We start from the raw sequence: 26,694 nt of genomic DNA on the forward strand, positions 1-26,694 counted from the left end.
TGAGCCTTCATTGGTCTGCCAACGTAAAATCATGCTCCCGCCCCGATCGTGGGCGGCAGTCAGCTTCCCAACCACTCCCGCCCACCCCTACCTAGCCTGCTTGGTGAGGGCAAAATCCTGGTCCTTCTGTTGGGACTTCCCAGCACATCTTCCAGGGTACCTCCTGGGTTTGACCATCCGGAGATCAGAAGATTTGAGCCTCTGTTTTACAAAGCAAAATTGACAGTTTGAGGTTCTTGTGTGGGTCAGATCAGGGACTGCAGGGAGGATGAGCAAACTGACTGCAGCGCCATAATACCGGGCGGGGGGGTGGGGGGGAGTGGGTTCAAATAGGAGGAGTAAAAAGGAATGTAGTAGCAGTACAGTATAGTATACAGGATAGTATAGCAGCATTAGTGGATAGAATTATTCAGGGAATAGATACTGTTTGCAGCAGCCGAGAGTTTAAGTTCCCAAGGCTGTGTTGCCTGCGAGGAACTTGGAGTGGTCCATGATAAAGGTAGGCTAAGGGAGTATGAGTAGCTCGGAACTAAATAATAAAGCAGAACCACAAAGGTAACAATCTCTGAACCACAAGCAAATTGGCAAAGGGTAAATAAGATCAGAGAGTCAAAGGCATGGCTCAAAGATTTTCCTGGGAGAAATTAGTTTTGATTCATGGGGCACAGGCACCGGTACTGGAGAAAGAAGAAGTTGTACCATTGGAACAAGCTTCACGTGAACCATGCTAGGACCAATGTCCCGGCGACTTGTATAACTGGGGCTGTAAAGAGAACTTTAAACGAAATGGCGGTGCGGGGGGGGCTTGGTGGGATGTGGGGGTGGGAAGGAGGTTAATGTGAGAGGAGATTTAGAAAGTTAATGCAAAAAGGACAAGACAAGAGTGTAGGGTAGCGATATGGCTAATGACCACCAAAGTGTGTCAAGAAGGGACAGAGTACACCCGCAAATAGGGTCAGAATAGGAAAAAATGGTTAAAAGGCAGAATTAAAGTTCTTTATCTGAATGCACATAACATTTGTAACAAAGTGGATGAATTGATGGCACAAATAGAAATAAATGGGTATGATTTAATAGCCATTACAGAAGCATGGTTGCAAAGTAACAAAGGCTGGGAACCTAATGTTCTAGTGTAGTTGACATTTTGGAAAGACAGGGAGAAAGGAAAAGTAGATGGTGTAGCTCTGAAATAAAGAATGAGATCAGAATGGTAGTGAGAAATGATCTTGGTTTGGAAGATCAAGATGTAGAATCAGTTTGAATGGAGATAAGAAACAGTAAAGGAAAGAAGTAACTAATGGGAGTAGTTTATAGGGCCATTAACTGTAGCTACACTATAAGATAGAGTATAAATCAAGAAAATGGGGGCTTGTAAGAAGGGTACTGCAATGGTTGTGGGCAATTTTAACATTCATATAGATTGGACAAATAAAATTGGCAAAGAAGGCCTTGAGGATGATTTCATAACAATGCATTTGCGACTGTTTCTTAGAACAATACCTTGTGGAACTAACCAGGGAATAGCTTATTTTAGATATGGTAATGTATAATGAGACAGTATTAACTAATGATCTCATAATAAAGGATACTCTAGACAAGAGTGATCATAACATGCAAGAATTTCACATTTAGTTTGAGAAACATGGATCAGAAACTAGCGTCTCAAACTTAATGAAGGTGATTACAAAGGCATGCAGATAGAGTTGGACTGGGAAAATAGATTAAAAGGTAAGAGGGCAGGTAAACAGTGGCAGACATTTTAGTAGATAACTCTTAACAAAGCTATATTTCATCGATAAAGAAAGACTCCATGAGAAGGATGCACCATCCGTGGATAACCAAGGAAGTTGAAGATGGTATCAAATTGAAAGACAAGTTGCACAATGCTGCAAAGCTTGGTGGTAGGCCAGAAGAATGGGAGAATTTTAGAAACCAGCAAATAATGACTAAAAAATGGGAAGAAATTAGAATTTGAGAGTAAACTGGAAAGAAATCAGACAATAAGAGTTTCCACAAGAATATAAAAGGGATGAGAGTAGCTGAAGTAAATACTGGACCCTTAGAGGAGGAGACTAGGGAATTAATAACGTGAAACAAGGAATCGGCAGAGGCTTTGAATAAGTGTTTTGTATCTGTCTTCATGATAGAAGACACTAAAATCAAGGGACAAAAGGGAGGGACGAACTTAAAACAATCATTATGACTAGAGGATAAGTTCTAGATAAACTAATGGAATTAAGGCTGATAAGTCCCCTGGACCTTTTTTTAAATTAATTTATGGGATGTGGGTGTTGCTTGCTAGGCCAGCATTCATAGTCCATCCTTAACTGTCCTTGAGAAGGTGGTGGTGAGCTACCTTCTTGAACCGCTGCAGTCAATGTAACGTAGGTACATGCACAGTGCTGTTAGGGAGAGGGTTCCAGGACTTTGACCCAGAGACAGTGAAGGAACAGCGATATATTTCCAAGTCAGGATAGTGAATGGCTTGGAAGGGAACTTGCATGTGGTGGTTTTCCCATTTGGTTGCTGCCCTAGTCCTTCTAGATGGTTACAGTCGTGGAACAGAATTTTACCTTTGGCATCTGGGCGTGTGCCCGACATGCCAGAACATAATATGACGCGTGTTGACATTGGACGCGAATCCCGACATCATCGCGTACTTGCGCAACATTTCATTCGGTGGGTGCGTGCCGGAGTCGGCTGCATTTCCGCCAATAATTGAAAAGCCTATTAAGGTAATTAATGACTTAAATAACTTTAAATTTACGCTGCCTGTCCAAACCTAATGGTTGGCGGGCAGGCAAAAAGGCCAAGTGGCCTTTACATTTTTTAGGATACCTCGTCCACGGGTGTGAAGTTTCCTAAAGCTAATACTAATTAAATAAAACCTTTATTTTAACATTAAAAACATGTCCAATTTCATCTGACACAGTCACAGTTACTGTGTTTATTATTTTTTTAAAAAACAGCTTCAATCTCCCTGAGGCAGCTCCGTGCCCCAGGCAGATTGAAGTACTCTTTCGCATGCACAAACTGTGCGCGAGGCCCGGCTCTTCCTCCTCCCCCCGCCTGCACAAGCAGCGCTCAGTGTTGCTGCTCGCGATCCATGCAGGGCAGGGCCTTAATTGGCTCCCCGACCGGCCCCCGCCTGACAATGGCAAAATTCAGGCTGTGGCTTTGGAAGGTGCTGTCTAAGTAGCCTTGGTGAGTTCCTGCAGTGCATCTTTGCAAACAGTATACACTGCTGCCATTGTGTGTGTCATGACAGAGATGCAGGACCAGATTTCCACATCCTAGGGTCTTAAAATAAGTGGTTGCAGAGATAGCGGATTCATTGGTTATAATTTTCCAAAATTCCCTTGATTCTGGAAAAGTCCCAGTGCATTGTGAAACTCCAAATGTAACACCACTATTCAAGAAAGGAACGAGACAGAAAACAGGAAAATATGGATTAGTTAGCTTAATATTTCATTTGGAAAATGCTGGAATGCATTATTAAGAAAATAGTAGCAAGACATTGAAATAGTAACAGAGCATTTAGAAAATCGTATTACAATCAATCAGAGTCAGCATGGTTTTGTGAAAGATGTGGTGATATGTGTATATTTTTATATTTCTTTGTTTATGCATATATTCTGTGTAGGTAAGGGTAAAGCTGGGTCTGTGTGTGTCCAGGGTTAATCAAAGGAGAGGCTGTTGGAGTCAGATTGTCTGTGATTGTCAGATTAGTTTGTCAGAAATCTAAGGGGTTAAAGACTAAAGGCGTTATCTTATTGCATTTTGTAATGAGGCCTTATGATGGGTCTTAACTTACAAGTAAACAGAGTAGATCTCAAATTTGCACTGGGAGATAAGTGTTGAAATTGATGTGTAACTGTTATATTTCAAAGAAGTCTCAAAGGTATAAAAGAACAGTTACATTTTACAGGAAATTTGTGAGCAAACTGGGCAGGCGTTTTAAATTTTACTGACACAAAATAGAGGGAAAATATCAACATGAAAGGTTTTAATATTTGGGAACCTGAGTTTTCAAAGGGATATTTGAAGACAATAGAACTAAGATGAAAGGGGTGAAAAGGATATTTATGAAAAGTGGTTTTCAGCTATGGTGAGTTGCTGTGGGGAGCAGTCCTGCTGAAAGCCAACTCCTGCGTGTTTGGAGTGTGCTGAAAAAGCTGTGAAAGTTTTGTAACTGGAAAAAGCAACTCAGTTTTGGGCCAGGAGACTGTCCTGCAAAACAGCTTTTTTTAAAAAAATCTCCCTTTGGAAAATCCACATCAGCATGGAGTTGTTCTGGGAAGTCGTGGATTGCACTCCTGTTTAAAAATTAAAACAATTTCTTGGTTTGGGTAATATTTCCTGGATTTTATGGTTAAGAGTCTATGAGGGCTGTTGCCAAAAAGATAGTTTTATTGTGTAACTTTGATAAAGCAATTTTGGGGTTATTTTTGTAAGATTTTTCTAACTGTGTATCTTTTACCTTATGTGTGTTTGTTTTATCTTTTCTTTCTTTTAATAAACATATTAATGCTTCAAATTTTAAAATTATTGCTGGAATGCGGTGTGTTCAATGGCTTTCCCTCCTCGTTTCTACAATACAAAATAAAATTACGAGCAAATGAGGAAGATTTCATTCTGAGACCTGGCTTGTTCAGCATTAACATCAGCTATGGTCATAGCAAAGGGAAATAGCGTTTGACAAATTTATGGAGCTTTTTTTGAGGATGTAACAAGCAGATTAGATAAAAGAGAACCAGTAGATATTACTTGGATTTCCAAAAGGGATTCAATAAGGTGTTGCACAAAAGGCTAGTACACAAGATAAGGGCTCATGGAGTTGGGGGCGGGTGTATATTAATATGGATAAAGGGTTGGTTAATGGACAGGAAGCGAAAAGGGATAAATGGGGCATTTTCAAGTTGGCAGGCTGTGACTAGTGGAGTGTCACAAGGCTGGGTCATTGAATATAATGTAGGCTGAGTTAGACAGGTTTTTGATCTAAATGGGATAAAAGGGTTATGGGGAGTAGGCAGGAAAATGGAGTTAAGGCCACAATCAGATCAACCATGATATAATTGAATGGCTGATCAGGCTTGAGGGACCAAATGGCCTCCTCCTGCTCCTATTTCTTATGCTCATATGTAGTAGCTCTGGTATTAGTATCCCAAAATATTCTGCCACTTGGTATCATTTATTAAAAATTAAGTTATGTTTTAGGGTAGCGCATCTTTTACCTGACTCATTCAATCAGTAACTATTTATTCAGGCAGAGAGTTAATTATACATGTTCCTATGCAGTGTTCTACTCGGGGAAAAAGGGCAGTCGGACAAGTGGCATTGCACAACCTGAGCTCCCTGCTCTAGGTAAGCTGTAATATAGTAAATTGGACATGAGTACAAATAACCATCTATTGATTTTAACATTTATTTGATGTCAATAACACATATTATAGCTTTTTTTAAAAATTGGAGCAGATCTGATCCTAACACATAACTCATTTAACCAAGCAAAATCATGCTAAAATCTCTTTCTAGTCAAATGCATTAAAACTCATATTTCATTATGAAAGAAAACTATAGAAGACATAGCAAGACAGATTTGAAATCCACAGCAAAGCAGTTTTGATAACAAAAATATACAAATCATGCTGCTTCTTCTTATACCTGAAACATTCCTGCCATGTGCTGGCGGCATAATTCATAAACAGGCAGCAACTCAAAACTCCCGTCATCTTAGTAAGACGTCGCAAGTGCATTGTAAATGCAGCTCCAAGACAAAAAGTTCCCTTGGTTTCTGATTTCCGTGCAAAATAATTTATGGTCAACACAACACAACATCAAATATTTGAAAACCTAAGAAATATTTTTATTTAGATATGCCTGGCATAATTATCGGCAATGGAATTTTTGTGCCATACTTATATTTAAGAAAGCATTTAAAAATAAATGTCAGTTATTTCTTAGTGATCCCATCAAATCTTTCCCAGCAACAAAAATGACTAACTGACTGCAATATATGCCTATTTATAACAATATGATCTTGTGACAGGTTACTAAGAGCTCCAAAATAATACATGGTACATTATATAACATAGTGCCCAATTAGTGAGCTAACACCCAGGAGATCCATTTGTGCCCTTGCATGAATAACAATGGAATTGTCAAGGCCAAAAGACTTATGCTTAAAATCAAAGGCTGCTGTTACCAAACACACAAATACACAGACTCAAATGGAATTATATTGTCTGGAATGAAATCAGGAAATCTTCACATTTTTTTGAAATTGGCCCCTAAAAAATTATACTTTTCTGTGTTGAAAATGAGTGTTTCCAGTGTTTTATCTTTCACATTTTCCAGCAGATACATTTTTGCTTCTCATTTAGCTTCTGCAGAATTCATGTGACCAAGATAGGTTGAATCTTCCAATTTTCCCCTTCTTTTGAAAGAGATGATTCAAGCTTGGGTACTTTTCATCAGGTGGCAACAACCTTGTGGCAACTTAACATTCTTATGTGAGCTGTTGATCGTGGGAAAGCTGAGCCAGATTTTGTCCTCACCCATTACCCATGATCTTCTAACAGAAGACAAAGATTAGAAGTGGGAACTCTGATATTTTAATGCATTCAATCCCATAACTGAACTAATTATAACACATTTACTGCTGTTACAACTGAAGTTGCTTATTTCGCACTGGCCAAGATCAGATTTGGGACTTCCTGGCTATGTACCATACAATGAGGGATATTTATTCAATGAGTCATTGGAAGTTAAACATCTTGCTGTCTGGACTTCATAACTCACACATAGAAGCTATGTAAAGAAAGAATTTCCAGTCGCTGCAATATAATCCTTGGGCTACACTAAGTTTTAGGTTATTAAACAGTCTAAAGGTTAATTGTCTACAATATATGAGAGAATGGGACAGAAAATTAAGGGACAATATAATCTGTTATCCCTGATAGAAGGTACTCAGTGAAATTCTACTAGTAAATGGAATTAAATGATCAGAGAGAAAATGGAGACAACACCAAGCTATATGTTAAATAGTGAGGATTTGGATAAATCAATTTACTCACATTTAAAATTCAAGGCATCTGGCGTTATTTAAATGGCACATCCAAGGGAGCTTTTGTATTGTGGCTGTAGGTCAAAATGGGTAGTTAGATGTGCATTTCTACATTGCCTTATAATTCCATAATTGTAACTGTAATGATTCTCCAGTGACCTGACAGAGGAGCAGCAATTAATATCACCAGTTGTTCAACTAGCAGGGAAGGGCACAGGTAATTTTCAGTCAGTCAATTACCTTGTTCCAGAGGATGCAGTTTACAAAAGCACCACAGACTTAGAGGGATGGAATAAGGACAGTTCTTCTGAGAACGCTCCAAAATGGGGAGGGTGAAGAAAAAGAGCGCATGGAAATCACCCAATCACCAGCCATTAGTACCATTAAAGCCAACTAGAGAATTATTTGATCAGACTGGACTGTACTACTTTTCAGTGGATTGCTTCACACCTGTTCCTGACACATCAACAGCTCTTTCTTCCAAGCTACAACTATATCTTCCAATGCTACTGATACCTATACATAAAATGTAATCAGAAATTCCTCCGGAGGAACATTTTGAGATCACGTGATAATTTTTTAATCATTATTTACACATTCTTAGAGTACAAACTTATCACAGAAAATGCAGTCCTGTGCAAATAATAACTTGCTTTACCAGTGTATATGCCAAGTGCAACTGTGCTGTGCGACAGAAGATAAAGATCAAGACTGCTGTTAGCTGTACATATGAAAAGATCTGCCATGCAGAAAGCAAATCATCTGCTCCAGAAAGCTCATAATGACATTACTTGAGTCAGAGATTCCAGTTTTGTGAAGAAACATTAACCCTTTCACTAGCAAATGCTTATACTTCTTTTTGAAAATCTTGGCCTTGGATTTTTGGAAAATCTAGGATGAATATTTCTATCAGTAACATGCAGGGGTGGAGATCCAGCACACATGGGACCTATCCCATTTTACATATTTTCATTGGGGGAATTTGTGGATGCAAGTAGCTCCAATCTGAAAAAACCAGAAACTTGATTTGAATATATTTAGTCCAGCTCTAATAACATCACTTAGATATTTGCATACACCTACCACTGAACACACTCAATCAGTGTCCAAGGCTGTTAGGGCCTGGTTGTATCTGGAATTTATAAGTTCAGTAAGTGTGATTACCCTGTTTTTCAGCCGATCTCTCAATTTTTTTTATTGCTTTTCTCCCCACAACGTTATGTACTGTATAGCAGCGATTGTGGCAATTGTGGCAGAATATTTTCTCCTGCTCACTGTAAACACAGGGCTCAGAGACAACCAGCAATGACAGTCCACTCCAATACCTGACCCAGGATGACAAACCCTGACTAATCAAGGCTATCCTCCATAGGCATAGTGCCTGACATCTTCATGATATTCCAATCCAAAATATCAGTTCAATAATGAGCTGTAAACAGCCACCAGAGTATTCATCAATAGTTTGAATGCCTGGCTGGATCTGTTGGGTCTTACAAAGCAGCCTGTTTAAAATTTCAGGGAATGCTGCATTAGCCTGCATTCTGCACAACTTCATCCTACAAGGAGGATGTATCATGAAGGATGAAGGCCAACTGACACCGGCATCTTCATTGAAAGCCAGTAGTAGGAAGGCCCCCATTGCACAGGAACAGGAAAAGCCTGAAGATGCTGCAGTGCACAACAAAATCTGGGTTCTTGGAGCTATTTGACAAACTTTCATATAGGTCTTCTCCTCCTTTTAAAGGCTGCCACTGTATTAATAAATCTGTATGCAGCTGCCTATGCCCACTACAAATCGTACCTTAAATCTTACAGCTAACTCACAAATATTTCATGATGATGAAACAGACTCACAAAACTTTGCAACAACACTCTGCACAAACATTTCAATGCAACCGGATCTTAATATCGAAGCATGCATGAGTGCCTAATGTTTGTTTCTATGGTACTTCTTTGTTGTCAGCATTTAATGATTATGTCTTAAACCTAGGCTTTAATTTTCACTCCCAAGGCAGGTAGCGTGAGTCAGGAAATTTTCTGGCTCACGGCACCTGCCTTGGGGGAACTCCTTGTTTCGGGCTGGGAGAGGTGCTGGATGGAGTTGGGCCTGCCACCCCTGTATATTAAGGGGAAGCAATGGCGTAGTGGTATTGTTGCTGGTAGGAGTGTCAATGGACTAGTAATCCAGAGACCTAGAGTAATGCTCTGGGGAACCGGGTTTGAATCCCGCCACGGCAGATGGTGGATTTTGAATTCACTACAAATCTGGAATTAAAAGTCTAATGACCATGAAATGATTGTTGTAAAAGTCCCATTTGGTTCACTAATGCCCTTTAGGGAGGGAAATCTGTCGTCCTTACCTGGTCTGGCCCACATGTGACTCCAGACCCACAGTGTGGTTGACTCTTAAATGCCCTCTGAAATGGCCCAACCCACCCGGCGGGGGGGTGGTGAGGGGTTAGTGCCAAAATTTGGGAGACCTGTCTCACAGACTAGTCAAGCAACAGCCTGACATAATCATCCTCACAGAATCATACCTTACAGATACTGTTCCAGACAATGCCATCACCATTTCTGGGTATGTCCTGTCCCTCGGCAGGGCAGACCCAGCAGAGGTGGCGGAACAGTGGGGAGGGAGTTGCCCTGGTAGTCCACAACATTGACTACGGACCTCATGAAGTCTCGTGGCATCAGGTCAAACATGGGCAAGAAAACCTCCTGCTGATTATCATGCACCTCCCTCCCTCAGCTGATGAATCAGTGCTCCTCCATGTTGAACATCACTTGGAGGAAGCACTGAGGGTGGCAAGGGTGCAGAATGTACTCTGGGTGGTGGACGTCAATGTCCATCACCAAGAGTGCTCGGTAGCACCACTACTGTCCGAGCTGGCCGAGTCCTAAATGACATAGCTGCTAGACTGGGTCTGCAACAGGTGGTGAGGGAACCAACAAGAGGGAAAAACATACTTGACCTCATCCTCACCAACCTGCTGCCACAGATGCATCTGTCCATGACAGTATCGGTAGGAGTGACCACAGCACAGTCATTGTGGAGACCAAGTCCAGCCTTCGCATTGAGGATACCCTCCATCATGTTGTGTAGCACTACCACTGTGCTAAATGGGATAGATTTCGAACAGATCTAGCAACTCGAGACTGGGCATCCATGAGGCATTGTGGGCCATCAGCAGCAGCAGAATTGTACTGGAACACAATCTGTAACCTCATGGCCTGGCATATCCCCCACTCTACCATTACCATCAAGCCAGGGGATCAACCCTAGTTCAATGAAGAGTGCAGGAGGGCATGCTAGGAGCAGCACCAGGCATACCTAAAAATGAGGTGTCAACCTGATGAAGCTATAACATAGGACTACTTGTGTGCCAAACAGCATAAGCAGCAAGTGATAGACAGAGCTAAGCAACTCCACAACCAATGGGGCAGATCTAAGCTCTGCAGTCCTGCCACATCCAGTCGTGAATGGTGGTGGACAATTAAACAACTCACTGGAGGAGGCGGCTCCACAAATATTCCCATCCTCAATGATGGAGGAGCCAGCACAGCAGTGCAAAAGATAAGGCTGAGCATTCGCTACAATCTTCAGCCAGAAGTGCCAAGTGGATGATCCAATTCAGCCTCCTCCGGAGGTCCCCAGCATCACAGTTGCCAGTCTTCAGCCAATTCAATTCACTCCACATGATACCAAGAAACGGCTGAAGGCACTGGATAGTGCAAAGGCCCTGACAATATTCTGGCAATAGTACTGAAGACTTGTGCTCCAGGACTTGATGCACCCCTAGCCAAGCTGTTCCAGTACAGCTCCAACACTGGCATCTACCCGGCTATGTAGAAAATTGCCCAGGTATGTCCTGTACACAAAAAGCAGGACAAATCCAACCCAGCTAATTACTGCCCCATCAGACTCTCGATCATGAGTAAATTAATAGAAGGGGTCATCAACAGTGCTATCAAGCGGCATTTGATTAGCAATAACCTGCTCAATGATGCCCAGTTTGGGTTCCACCAGGGCCACTCAGCTCTTGACCTCATTATAGCTTTGGTTCAAACATGGACAAAAAAGAGCTGAACTCCTGAGGTGAGGTGAGAGTGACTGCCCTTGACATCAAGGCAGCATTTGACGAAGTGTGGCATCAAGGAGCCCTAGCAAAACTGGAGTCAATGGGAATCAGGGGAAAAACTTTCCGCTGGTTGGAGTCATACCTAGCACAAAGGAAGGTGGTTGTGATTGTTGGAGGTCTGTCATTTCAGCTCCAGGACATCACTGCAGGGGGAGAATTTTCCCCCTGTCAGCACAGTTGTGCGGGAGGTGGGCAAGGACCCAATCGCGCCCCCGATTGGGCCTGCACCGCCATTTTACGTGAGCGGGCCAATTAAGGCCTGCCAAGCGTGACGTGCACTCAGAAGCACTGTGCACTCCCTATGCGGGCGGGGGGGGGGGTGTGTGTGGTGGTGGTGGTGGTGGTGGTGCTGGTGGGTTGATTCTGTGAGTCGGGGCCTCAGCGAGATTAGTTTAAGTTTTAAAAATTTAAATAAAGAAAAGAGAAATTTTAAGACATGTCCCCTCACATGACAGTGTCACATGAGCTGGGACATGTCAATGAATTTTTATAAAAAATTTTATTCAATTTATAAACACTTCATGAAACCTCATCCCACCCGTGGATGAGGTTCCATGAAAAATACGAAGGCCGCCTGGGCTCTTCGTCTGCCCGCCAACATTAAGGTTGGACGGGAGCTCAGTTTATTAGTTTAATTAGTTTTTAAATGGCCTTAATAGGCCTTTGACAGTTCGGTAGCGCCCGATGTCACCAGACGTCACCACAGGCCCTGCTCCCACTTGTTGACCGAAAAATTCTGACCCAGGAGTTCCTCAGGGTAGTGTCCTAGACCCAACCATCTTCAGCTACTTCATTAATCTCCTTTCTTCCATCATAAGGTCAGAAGTGGGGATGTTCGCTGATAATGGCACAATGTTCAGCACCATTCGTGACTCCTCAGATACTGAGGAAGTCCATGTCCAAAAGCAGCAAGACCTGAACAATATCCAGGCTTGGGCTGACAAGTGGCAAGTAACATTTGAGCCACACAAGTGTCAGGCAATGACCATCTCCAACAAGAGAGAATCCAACCATCGCCCCTTGATGTTCAATGGCATTACCATCACTGAATCCCCCACTATCAACATCCTGCGGGTTACCATTGGCCAGAAAGTGAACTAGCCATATAAACACTTTGGCTACAAGAGCAGGTCAGAGGCTAGGAATTGTGCGATGAGTAACTCACCTCCTGACTCCCCAAAGCTTGTCCACCATCTACAAGGCACATCAGGAGTGTGATGGAATACTCTCCACTTGCCTGGATGAGTGCAGCCCCCACAACACTGAAGAAGCTGGACACCATCCAGGACAAAGCAGGCCTGCTTGATTGGCACCACATCCACAAACATTCACTCCCACCAGCAATGCACAGTAACAGCAGTGTGTACCAAATAAGGTGGCTAAGGAACAGTGCTTGTATCAAGGACAAAAGACAATGGCTTCAGTCTTCTCAACGTTTAGATGTGCGAATTTCTGTCCATCCAGTACTAGACGTCAAACAAGCAGTCTGATAATTTAGTATCAATGGAGGAATCGAAAGAGGTGGTGGTGAGGTAGAGTTCAATCAGGTACTTACACATGGCTAGCTGCAACTGGTCTCCAGGCCTGTCAAAGCTGGAGGTGATAGTGTGCATGTCTGCAGAGAAAGAAACTATCTACAGAAATTGTAATATTAATATAATCACACATACACAAATATTACACCTAACATACCATGGGCAGAATTTTGCCCTTGATGGGCGGGTGGGCCCCACCGACTTGGTGGTGGGTGGGCAGCTGATTGCTGCCGCCGAAATAGGCCTCGCTGCCAACTTAAGTGGGCAGGCCACCCGATGGGAAACACTATGCACTTCCTGTGTGGGCGGGGAGCGATTCCCCAACTGCCAGAGTGTGCTCTTTCGTGCATGCGCACGATAGAACACACATCTCCCTGAAGCAAAGTGCTGCCTCGGGGAGATCGCTGAAAGGCACTGAAACATTAAAAATAGAAAATTAAAAAAATAATTAACATGTCCCCCTCATGTGAAAATGTTACACGAGATGGGAAATGTTAATGAAATACACAAAAACTTTATTACAATTTCAAAATTCCGATATCAAACCTCATCCCGTCAATTACCCGACTGCCCATTGGGCCCATGCGCCGAGCCGAGGTTCGCACAGGCCCCTCAAAATCCTGGTTGATTGAAGAGTTAATGGCCTTAACAAGGCCTTTAATTAATGGTGGGCATGCATCCCGCTGCATAGAGCGCCTGCCAACCAAAACATCGCAATGCCGCGTGCTGACGTCGGGACGCTTGCACGATATTTTCAGCGCTGGCGTGCGGACTCTGCCACCCACACACCAGCCAGAAGATTCAGCCCCACATATTCTCAAGTAATGGTTGATCTCATATAAAAGTCAACCCCTGACTTTTGGCCAAAAAATCCAAACTCTTTGTACTTACCACCTGCTTGCCGCTGAAGTCAAATTTGCCCTTTGGCAAACACATTCACTGATAGAATCCTAGAATAGCTTACCATTGAAGGCAGTTGTTCAGCTCCTCATGTCTGCACATGTCAACACATGCTGTCAATGCTAGCACCTCACTGATGCGTGCTGCATTCCCACCAATCCCACCCTCTAATATAGCAACATGGTATCAAGAAGGAACAGCAGATTCACAGTCCAGTTCAAACTTCAAGTCAATGAGATTGCAGAGCAGACAAATAATTGGGCAGTAGCGAGAGAATTCAAGATATTGGAGAAGAATGTTCGAGACTGGAGGAAGCCCTTTACACAGCTTAGGTAGATGCCCAAGAATAAATGTGCAAACAGAGGAAAGCGTAGCAATGTGGCTGGAATTGGAAAATGAAGTTGCAAAATATGTCAATGAAAATCACTAGAATGGATTCTCAGTTCTTCACAGATCTATCCGAATCTTTGCCCTGAAACAAGCAAGAAAATTAGGCATTGCAGATTTCAAAGCCAGCCCTGGATGGTGAACCAGGCTTATGAAAAGAAACAATTTTGCACTGCAACAGAAGACCAAGATTCCACAGCATCTCCCAGCAGTACTTGATGACAGGCTTATCTCATTTCAGCGGTTTATAATCAAACATTGACAACATAATGGATACAAATTGGCCCGTATTGGGAATCTGGATGAGATTCCCATGAATTTTGACATGCCAGTCAATGGTGAGCAAAGTTGGAGAGAAACGGTGATAGTGAAGACAACTGGCTATGAAAAAAAAACCAAATTAAATTATCTAAATTTGTATATATGGCTTTAGCTTTTGATGAATTTGATAAATTTGATGAATTTACTATGCATAAATTAAATCCTGTCTCCATGGAAGCTATTTATTTATAAATAAAAGTTCAATAATTAAAATATGTTTTGGCTCCTTTTGTGCTACTTTTGGGGGTGGGATTGACAGGAACAGTCTCCCACCTGGCAACTCTGCAATAGTGAAACAATGGGAGAGGGTGGATTTCAACCCCTTGAAACTATTACTCATGTAAAAGTCAACCCCCTACTTTTTGGGTAAAAATTTAGACTTAGAATTTGACTTTTACATGAGTATATAAGGTATGAGTTCTGCCTATGTAACACTTCAGCATCATGAGTTTATATGCGCAATTTTTTGTAGCTGAATACTTCTTATTCTCAAAACAGCAGTGAAGCACACCTGAAGAGGTAGGGATGTCAATATAAGGAACAGGATCAATATAATTTCCAATAAGGATTCACTAATCAAGCGTAAACTGTCAAGAAAATATATGAATAAATTAAGAGGTGGGGAGCCAATCAAAATTACTCAAAATAACATTTGCAAATCCTTTCAGTCAGCACCTGTCTGGTAAGCTGAGCACTTACAAACCTTTTTCCCCAGTAATGATAAAATACTGTAAAAATAAACATTTTAGGAGAAAGTTATTAAACCATAAGAGTTATGTCAGTGTTTAAAACTATGCCAATGTTTTTAGTCAGAAGCCTTAACCTGCACTGGCAGCCTCGGCCTGAAATTCTTGGGTGTCCTAGACCAATTCATCACAGGTGAAGAGGCTCACCAGATGTTCAGTTGTAGCATGTATTTGTGTGCATGGCTTGATTTAAAAGAAAATGGCTTGATAGCCATTCACAGAGCTACCAAGAATTGCCTTTAAAAACCTGGCCCATTGTTCTGATGGAAAATTATTAAAATGCAAAACTTCAGGAAGGCACCATTAGCAGCTAAGGTGATTTGATTTTTATACACATTAAAAACAATGGAAAGCATAAAGTTCCCAATTTCTTCTGAGGTAGCTTTGAAAGAAAAAAATGGCATATACAATAATTAATTGATCTCCTGCAACTACAGTCTGCAACATAAATATAGTTATGGAGTAAACCAGTAAATACTGCAAACTGTCTTCTTAAACCCCTCTCCCCTGTCTCCTCCACCCTCACCTCCAACAAGTGGACTGCTTTGTCACTAAGACCAAGACAATCCGATCAGCTGTCTCTGCAGTGCCCCTCCCTTTCCCTAGTTCACCTGGCTAATTTCCTTTAACACTATCCCCAGAACTCGTTTCTTTCTCTGGGTTCTCTCCTATCTCCCCTCACGGCTTCTCTGAGTTCATCTTGTCCTTGAGACGTACCTCCTGTTCCTTTAATTCTATTCCAACAAAACTGTTGATCACCCAACTTCTCCTCCAGGGCCCCATGTTATCCTACATTCAGTCTCTTTGGGTATCATCCCTCTCTTCTTTAAATCCGCTGTCATCACCCTCACCTCAAAGGACCAAACCTTGATTGCTCTGTCCTTGCAAACTACCGTCCAATCTCCAACCTCTCATTTCTCTCTAAAGTCTTTGAACGTGTTGTTGCCTCCCAAATTTGTTCCCATCTTTCCCGGAACTTCATGGTTGAATCCCTCTGGTCAGGTTTCCATCCTGTCACAGTACCAACACAGCTCTTATCAAAGTCACAAATGACATCCTATGTGACTGTGATAAGGATAAACATTCTCCCCTTGTCTTTCTTGACCTGCCTGCAGCCTTTGACACAGCTGACCACATCATCCTCTTCCAACACCTCTACACTGTCATCCAGCTGGGTGGGACTGCTCTCACCTAGTTCCATTCTTATCGATCTAATTGTAACCAGAGAATCACTTGCATTGGCTTCTCTTCCTGCTCCTTCACCGTTACCTCTGGTGTCCCCCGAGGATCTATTGTTGGCCCTCTCCCACCTCTCATCCGGAGGCAGGCCCTTGGTGACATCATCTGATGGTACAGCATTAATTTTCACATGCACACTGACAACACCCAGCTCTACTTCACCAACTCTCTCTTGACTCCTCCACTGTTGCTAAATTATCAGACTGCTTATCTGACATCCAGTACTGGATGAGCAGAAATTTCCTCCAATTAAATATTGGGAAGACTGAGGCCATTGTCTTTGGGCCCTGCTCCAAACCCCATTCCCTAGCTCCAACTTCATCCCTTTCACTGGCAACAGTCTGAGATTAAGCCAGTCTGTTTGCAACTTGAGTATCATTCAACCCAGAGGTGGGCTTCCGACTGCATAGTCGTACCATCACTAAAACCGCCTATTTCCACCTCCTCACTTTGCTCCTGTCTCTGCTCATCTGCTGCTAAAACCCTCATTCATGCCTTTCCTAACTCAAAATTCCAACACAATTCTGGCTAGTCTCCCACATTCCACTGCCTGTAACCATGAAGTTATCCAAATCTCTGTTGCTCATGTCCTGATCCCTTATCACTCCTGTGCTCACTGACCTACTTTGACTCCCAGTCAAGCAAGGTCTTGATTTCGAACTTCTCATCCTTTTTTCCAAATCCCTCTATAGCCTCGCTCACTCTTATCTCTGTGATCATCTCCAACCCGACAACCCTCTAATTCTGGCCACTTGTGCATCCCCAATTTTAACTGCTCCACCATTGGCATCTGGGCCTTCAGTTGCCCAGGCCCTAAGCTCTGGAATACCCTCCCTACACCTCTCTGCCTCTCTACCTCATTTTCCTCCTTTAAGACACTCTTTAAAACCTGGAACTTAGTGTCATACTTTGTTTATAATGATCCTGTGAAGTGCCTTGGGACATTTCATTACCTTAAAGGTGTGAGAAAAGGTGTTGTTGTAAATAGGAAAAGACTGGAAAGAGAATTAATTGGAACAGTATTATTGTTTGTAATGTATGTGTTTGATTTATGCTTCTATTCAGAACTCAAAGTTGCCTACCACCCTTGAAGGGAGATTGTGAATAAGTCGTTGTATAACATATATATTTAACAAAATCTCTTGATAACATTAAGTTCTTCTGCAGAGTCATTTGATAAAGGAGGAAAGATGCAAAGTAGCTTGCTTTTCTTAATTTTTCAATTCTTTCATAGGATGTGGACAGACATCAGTGTTCTAAATACTGCAGATGACAGTCAATCATTTGTACAATTGTACACACTGCTTTCTGTATTGAGAGTTATCAGATTTCAAAATAGCTACAAAATTAAATTTGATGACGCTCAATAACAAAGTAGTGAGTACATCTGGCCTTGTGTTGGAAGACTTCTTCACCTCTATAGAAACAAAGAAGATTCCAGCTGATTAACAGACGTAGTTTAACCATAGAGAAAAATAAATGACAGAAGTATACTTTGGGGCAATTACACATCAAAAATGTAAACTTATGTTAACAATTCATCTTTAGGTTAGGTTGTTTCAGGCCTTAGGATGATGCATGCCATAGCCCTTTAAGCTGTTGTGAGAACTTTGAAACAAATAAAGAACCCTGGCATAAATTACTCCAACATATGAAAAGAATTTGCCAAGCACAGATACAGCAGGAGGTAATTTTATTAAATGCAAACAATAATTTTAAAAAGTCTTGGAAAGACTATTGATGTTATTTAAAACAGAGGCGATGACTGTGGTGCTACAGGATTCACTTTAAACAAACAGAAAATGTTGTTTTGCTTCCAATAGATATGCTAAACAAGATTAGTACAATTTCATTAGCAGAAAGCTCTTAGGAGCCAAAAGAATTATCTCTTAGAAACTTGTCCAGGTGCTGCAAAAGAGGTGATGTGCCTACTCTGAGATTACAGAATATAATACTTTGAACTGTCTACCTCACATAATACAGTTGAACCTTGTACACAGGGAGCCTCAACAAAGTTTAAATGTCTGCATTTATTACACAGCATTACTTCTGCATTCCTTGATGCCAAGATAAGCGTTCACAAATTAAATGAGTGAAGTGAGAACAGATTACACAGATTTTACTGCTATTGAGAAATAGAGATGTATTTGGTTGTACAGTTCAACCTTTATTTATGGGCACTGCCCTGTACTTTTAAAAAATTTATTCGTGGGACGTGGGTGCCACTGGCAAGGCCAGCATTCATCACCCTCAATTCTCCAATTGTCCTTGAGAAGGTAGCGCTGCATACCCACAGTGCTGTTAGGCCAGAGGTTCCAAAATATTTACCCAGCAATGCTGAAGGTACAGCTATATATTTCCAAGCCAGAACTTGGAGGGTAGCTTGCAGGTCATGGTGGTCCCATGTACCTGCTGCCTTTGCTCTTCTCAGCAGTAGAGGCCATGGGTTTGACAAGTGCTGTTGAAGAAGCCTTGGATAGTTGCTGCAGTGCATCTTGTGCATGGTGCACACAGCAGCCCTGGCATGTTGGTGCTGGAGGAAGTGATTGTTTAAGGTGGTGGATCAGGTGCCAATCACGTGGTCCATTTGCCCTGGAAGGTGTCGTGCTTCTGAATGTTGTTGGAGCTGCACTCATCCAGGCATCATTCCATCACAATCCTGACTTGTATTTTGTAGAAGAGGGGAAAATCTTTGAGGAGTCCGGATATGAGTACCAGCCCAGAATAGGGGACAGCACCTAACCTGCTTTTGTAGCCACGGTATTTATCAGGTGATCCAGTTAAATTTCAAATCAAGGATGTCCCCTCAGGATGTTGATGGTGGGGGATTTAGCAATGTAATGCCATTGAATGTCGAGGGGAGGTGGCTATACTCTCTTGTTACAGGTGGTCCTGCTTAATGTTACTTGCCACTTTTCAGCCCAAGTTTGAATGCTGTTCAGGTTTTGTTGCAAGCGGACATGGACTGTTTCATTATGAGGAATTGCAATGAAACTGAACACTGTACAATTATCAACGAACACTCTCACTGCTGACATTATGGTGGAGGGAATGTCATTGATGAAGCGGATGAGGAAGGTTAGTTAGAGGACAATGCCCTGAGGAATTCCAGCAGCAATGTCCTGGGGCTGAGATGATACATCTCGCAGCCATCTTTCTTTGTACAAGGTATGACTCGAACCAGTGGAGAGTTTTCCCCAATTTCTATTGATTTTAATTTCGCTAGGGCTCCTTCATGTAACACTCAGTAAAATGCTGCCTTGATGTCAAGGACAGTCACTCTCACCTCATCTCTGAGATTCAGCTCTTTTGTCCATATTTGGACCAAGTCTGTAATTCAGTCTAGAGCCAAGAGTTCCTGGAGGAGCCCAAATTGCACATCAGTGAGCAACTTATTGGTTAAGTAACTGCTGTTTGATAGCACTGTTGATGACATCTTCATCATATTTTACTAATGATTCAGAATGTACTGATGGGATGGTATTTGGCCGAATTGAGCTTGTCCTGTTTTCTGTGGACAGGACATACCTGGACAATTTTCCACATTGTTGGGTAGATGCCTGTGTTGCAGCTGTACGGGAACAACTGGAGGGGTGGCAAGTTCTGGAGCACAAGTCTGCATCAATATTGCCAGGGTGTTACTAAGCTGCACTCAGTCATTTCTTGATATCACATGAAGTGAATTTAATTGGCTGAAAACTGTTGATGGGGGTCTCAGGAAGGGCCTTAGTTTAGCCTCTCAACTGAAAGATGACATATTCTGCACTTCCTCAGTACTGCAATGCAGTGACAGTCTAGATTTTTGTGCTCAAATCTGTGAGTGGGACTTGAAGCCTCAACCTTCTAATCCAGAGTCAAATGTCCTGAACTGCAACTGGCACACTTCTGTCACGATGAAACAATGGAATACAATTTTGACACAATGGAACATAATTTCACTCCTACTGATGACCCCATTCTCATGCTGTCCAGTTCTGAGCTTCTGGATCTATTTTGAATCTATCCCATTTATCACAATGGTAGTGCCAAATGTAATGGAGGGTGTTCTCTGTGTGAAGATGGGATTTCGTCTTCACAAGGACTGTGTGGTGGTCACTCCTACCAATACTGTCATGGATAGATATATATGGTAGTTTGATAAGGGTGATGTCAAGTCAGTTTTGTGGGGTTTAGTAGTTCTTTATGATCTTCTTAAGATGTTAATTGTCTTTTTATGCCAAGGCTAAGTAACAGAGCATGACTGTTAGCCTTGCTCAAAAGATGTCAATTCAAGTTGTTTATTCTGCCCCAGTTGGGGGAGATGATGGCATAGTGGTAATGTCACTAGACTTGTAATCTAGAGACCCAGGCTAATGCTCCAGAGGCACAAGATCAATACCACCAGGGTAACTTGTGGAACTTAAATTCAATTAATACATCTGGAATATAAAGCTGGTCTCAGTAGTGGTGCAATGAAGTTATCAAAAATCCACTTGGTTCACTAACATCCTTTAGAAAAAGGGAATCTGCTGTCCTTCCTGGTCTGGTCTTCATGTGACAATGTAGACTTTTAACTGCCCACTGAAATTGCTTAGAAAGCCAGCCAATCAAGGGCAATTAGGGATGAGCAACAAATTCTGGCTTTGCCAGCAATGCCCACATCCCATGATAGAATATAGGAAAAATAATGCCATTAAGGGATCGCAGCATGCCATCACTAGGGGGGAAGTGTCCCATGTGATCCAGCCTCAGTATGAATTCAACCTGTCAGCAGAGACCAGCCTGCTGCTGTCTTCATGTTTTCTATCAATGTGTACGTGTTCTCATGTGCCTAGTCTTAATAAATGAGCCCACAATATGTTTACACAATCCTCAAGTAGCAAAAGACGTCAGTTCAAGTTGTTCCGCTTTGTGTATACTTATAGAGAGGAAGGATATTTAAACTGCTAGGCTGCATAAGCAGACACTTGTTAAATTAACTTGATGTGGGGAGAAATCTCCTAGTTTAGACAAGCTGTGCTTCCTTCACTGTAGTAACACGCTGCTTTAATATTAGAAATGTAACCACAAAGCATAATGAAGAAGACTTGCTGAATATAATAATAGGTAAATATGATAAATAAATATGATTTTGATGTACTTGTACATGTGCTTGTGCTAGAGAAAACCTTGACCTTGGTCTGATTAAATATTGTAAAACCATATTTTCTAGCACGAAGAACAATGGCAGAGATAAGGGAGGTCAACAGAAAGAAGTGCGAGTCCACAAAGTTGCTCATTCCATTTCAATTATGTTACCTTACTGAGCCATCGTATGGTCACAGGGGAACAATGATGTAACCCAAATCTAATCATGTTAGTGCAACAAGGCACCAGCATCCTGGAAAGGATAAAGGCACTTTGAGACATTGGTGCACACTGACAGGAGAAGAATCAAAGATCATCAGTCAACAGGGTACTTGAAGAGACAGTGCCACAGCCATCCAGGAGTTAAGGACCAGAGTTGTAGATGACTCAACTGTATATTGTTACCTAATGCTAAGTACTGTATAGTTTAACTTCTGATACTTAATAAACCTATTGTAGAAAAAGAAACATGTCAAAGCTTTTTGTCTTGCATTCACCAGGATACTTCGCAATACCACCAAAATAAGGTGAAGACAATCTAAACTGTATGAGAAGAGAGTGCTGATTGGTTGGCACTCTCTTCTCATAAACTGTTGTTTCCCATTATATTAATATACTTGTGAAGTGTCCTGATGAGTGCAAGACAAAAAGCTTCTACATGTCTTTTTTTTCAATACTCAAGTTCAGTACTACCAAACGACTATTGTCACTCATAATCACAGTCTGTACTTGCGTGGTCCTTAATCAGTCACAAACAAGTCTCAAGTCAACAACTGAACAGTTTTTCCCTCTAATTGTTTAACGCAGGCCCAGCCTGGTAGATATTTTCTTCAGGACTTGGTCAGTAGTGATGCTACCAATCCACCGTTGGTGATAAATGCTGAAGTTCTCCAACCAGAATGCCCTTGCTACCCTCAGTGTTTCTTAGAAGTTCAGTTCATCATGAAGGAGTTCTGATCCATCTGCTGAAGGAGGACAATAGGTGATAAGCAGCAGGAGGTTTCCTTACCTATATCTAACCTGAAGCTATGAGACTTCAATGTTGAGGACTCCTAATGCCATTCCCTCCTGACTGTATACCACTATGGTGCCATGTCTGGAGGGTCTGGCCATATCCAGGGATGGTGATCTTACAAGTCTGGGAGGTTGGCTGAAACACTGTTCTAAGACATCACAAAGTGATGTTCAGATATGAGATTGGACAGTTTGTCAGAATTCCAGATTTGTGTTCATGTTGAAACCTAAACTACAGAGGCACAAAGGCCGTCTTGTGCATGGATCAAACAAATATTATACATTAACATATTGTGTTGAAGTGTTGTTAAAGTTTTGATGTACATTTGTATCTATTCCAAAGGCAAAAGTCAGAAACACAACTTAACTAACTGTAACAGATGACTTCTTCAACCAGAAGGCATGTATATATAAAAGCTGTCAAAATTATCCGGTGCAGCACCAGAACCAGACTTCCAATGATCCTGTAGAAGGACACATCACAAGCAGAAATCACTTTAAAAATAACACATGTATTTCTTTCAATTATAATTTTAATGAACATTGATCACATTAATATGCAAAAGATACATGTTTAGTTAACCCCTGTGGAAATGTGATAGCCCAAATTCTGCAAGGGAGTAGATTTACATCAGCGCCAATCTTCACACCAGTTGCAAAGTACTAATATGCATTAAGCAGCAAGTTATGGAAGTCACACCTTACCATTTGAGAGTCTGAAATGTTTCAATTACTGACATAACCTGGCTGTCAAGACATGACTGCAAGAATTTCTGCAACTGCAACATTATTTCACAAAAGAAAGTGGAATCCAATATGACAGGTTTAACTAGATACACAATTATTTTTGCACAGTGGTTTGTGAAGTCACTGGACCTTTAAAAGCAGAACATGCCTGTAAACATCAAGAAGTCAACACTGCATGCCATTGAAAAACAGAACCTGAAGATTTTAATGAAGGACCCAAGTACAAAGTGAAGCTATTAGCCTATGTACTGTAAGAGTGTTTCAGTTGGCCTCAGCTACTAGTTAAGGAGAGAAAAAGAAACCAAGGGTCCCCCTATTATTATCCAGTGAGCAACGCTGGAAAGCACACTTGTATGGAAATCAAGATAGAACAGGATTTAGATCAGTATAAATCAGGATATGATACCTTCCATGGTTCAAAAGGTTAACACTCAGCTTAGAGTTCACATGTGAATAATATATTTTTGGATAATGTACTCGAGGGAAACCACCATGATAAAGCCATGCTCCAACATAAATCAGCATATTCTGGAATATTGGGAATACTGAAAAAATACACACTCTAGGAAGGGTTTTGTCATTTGCAATTAATCTCAAAATCAATATATTGTATAAATAAATATGAACATTGCATAATGAAATTTATGAATACTGATCCTTACTTTATAAATAGAGAAACAGTACAGTTAACTATGGAATCGGAGTACCAAATTAATTACTGACTATATCACAGCACCAGTAAATGAATACTTTATTCCCACATACAGAAAACTTCTCACATAAGCTAATATTTTGTCATGTGGCAACATTTTTATCCAATGGGAAGTTCTGATATTTGTCACTGATGACCCTGCTGCCCAGCAGTTCTGTAACCCAAATTAGTAGGAAAGCATAATCACAAAAATCATAGTAAAATGTGAAGCAGGGGAAACTCTCCATTGGCTGCAGTCATACCAAGCACAAAGAAAGATGGCTGTGGCTGTTGGAGGCCAATCATCTTAGGCCCAAAACATTGCTGCAGGAGTTTCTAGATCCAATCATCTTCAGCTGCTTAATCAATCTCCTTCTCTCCATCCTAAGGTCAGGAGTGGGGTGTTCGCTTATTGCGCAGAAAATGAAGCAGTCCAGGCCCACAGGTAGCAATACCTGGAGAACATTCAGGCTTGTGCTAATTAAGTAGCAAGTAGCATTCATGCCACACATGTGCCAGGCAATGACCATCTCCAACAAGAGAGAATCTAACCATCTCCCCTTGACGTTCAATGGCATTACCATCGCTGAATCCACCACCATCAACATCCTCGTGGTTACCATTGACCAGAAACGTCACGAGGCAAACCACATAAATACTGTGGCTACAAAAGCAGGTCAGAGGCTGGGTATTCTGCACCGAGTAACTCACCTCCTGACTTCCCAAAGACTGTTCACCATTAAGGAGGGACAAGTCAGGATTGTGGTAAAGGAATACTCCCCACTCGCTTGGATGGGTGCAGCTTCAACAACATTCAAGAAGCTTGGCACCATCCAGGACAAAACAGTCTGCTTGACTGGCATCCCACCCACTACCTTAAAGATTTATTCCCTTCACCACTGGAATACAGTGGTAGCAGTGCGTATCATCTACAAGATCATTGCAGCAACTCACTATGGCTCCTTTAACAGGACCTTCCAAACAGCTGCTGCCATCTAGAAGGGCAAAGGCAGTAGACACATGGAACACAATTGTCTGCAAGTCTACCTCAAAAGTCAGGCACCATCCTGAGTTGGAAATATATCACCGTTCCTTCATTGTCACTGGGTCAAAATCCTGGAACACTCTCCCTAACAAGACTCTGGATGTGCCTATACCACAGTACTGGAACAGTTTAAGAAGGTGACTCACCAGATTCTCAAAGTCAATTAGGAAGGGGCAATAAATGCTGGCATTAGCAGCAATGCCTACATCCCATGAATGAATTAAAAACTCATAAGACACCATGGATTTCTAGGACCAAAAGAGCCCAGTAGCATGTCACAGCAATTTAATGAGTAGCCAATTACTAGGAAGCAGTGTTAAAGCCATGCATCAGTAACAAGTATTTTAACTAAAAGAAATAAACAATTGCACTTATTGTATAATATGAGGAAGAACAGATATGGATTACCTGAAATATTCAACTGATCAACATGATTGTTGCTTGCTCATGAGTGTGTTGGTCAAATCACTCAGTGTATAAGTGCCATTCGACTTCAGTATCCCACAAACACCCAAATCTATACCAGGATTTATACAGAACATACTTGTATATTTACTTTGGAAAGAAGGACGAAGGGATATACTACGAGAATGCAAATCGTGGAAAATAAAAACGTCTATGAACTGCCATCAGATCACACACACGCAAAAGTGATTACTAAATCAGGTAAGCTTTGAAAGACTAAGGCATTTCATACAACTAAAGGCATCATTTTTGTGAAGAGATCTGCCAAGATTCTGTAAATTAAGTTCTTGAACTAGGCCAGGCAAAACTTTCAAGTCTTTTTTTTCTTCTGTAACTTACCATTGCTGCTGTGAATCAAACTCCCCAACTTGAGCAAAGTCTCACTGCAGTCAGCGGCAGCAAGACTATTTTACACCTCCAGTGCTGAGGTAAAAGAGCGGAGCCGCAGTTGATCGCTTGCTGGCGGTGAACCCGGATTCGGCGCCTGAAGGAAGCTTTGGTTCCTGCACTCTGGCTTCAGAAAGCCTGCAACGTCATCGCATGCCTGCACTCGGATAGTCAGAGGGAAAAAAGCGACAGCAACCCGCGCGCGAGTGTCAGCGAAACTGAGGTAACCAAACGGAACAAAGCAGTCAAAACATGCGAGGCTTGGTGCAATTTAACTGATGTACAGAAATAATGCAGGGGACGAGGAGTCTTCAGCTTGTCCCAAGTTCCTTTCTGATTTCCAAACGATTGTATTTTCAACGCATGACAATTACGTATATGAATAATAATTGCAGCACGTCTGAACCGGACGCACACGTCTGCCTCCTTCCCAGTGATAGATTCCTGCTCCCGGCCTGTCTTTTCAGCTGGGCCGCGCAAAACTGCTGCCAGCATGATTCAAGGCAGGAACTTGTGACTGGTTATTAGGAGGAATGACCTGGAGCAGCCTAGTAAAGTAGCTACTAAAATCTTTATCATAGGTATGTTATAAATATGTATTCCATTAAGGAAGGTAAACCAGCAAACACCGCACCCATGCAATTTAACATTTTTAATATTTTAAAATTGAATGTGAAATCCATAAAGGCCAATTTTCAGATGGGCTGTTTGAAGGATGCCATTTTTAAACAGCTATACTACTTTTTTCCTGAATCGTACTCTGAAGACTTGTGAAAGGTATTGACCTTAAATGTGGAGCTGGATTTTCGCGGAGTTGTGGATACTCTGTGGGCCTTTAAAAATGGCGAGCAGAACTCAATGCACCCTGCATTCCCGACCTAGCTGGCTGCATTGCGGGGGAAGGCA

General features: G+C 41.8%; 1 protein-coding gene across 1 annotated transcript in view; it reads right to left on the reverse strand.

The window, feature by feature from the left end:
- LOC121283127 (integumentary mucin C.1-like) overlaps positions 1-25,802 on the reverse strand; it is a 69,773-nt gene extending 43,971 nt beyond the window's left edge. The window contains exon 1 of the mRNA XM_041197263.1: positions 25,741-25,802. The gene's annotated coding sequence lies outside the window, so the exon portion shown is untranslated. The remainder of the gene's footprint in view (positions 1-25,740) is intronic.
- Positions 25,803-26,694: the final 892 nt, after the last annotated feature.

This window comes from Carcharodon carcharias, chromosome 10 (assembly GCF_017639515.1).
Source record: "Carcharodon carcharias isolate sCarCar2 chromosome 10, sCarCar2.pri, whole genome shotgun sequence".
Taxonomy (NCBI): Eukaryota; Metazoa; Chordata; class Chondrichthyes; order Lamniformes; family Lamnidae; genus Carcharodon; species Carcharodon carcharias.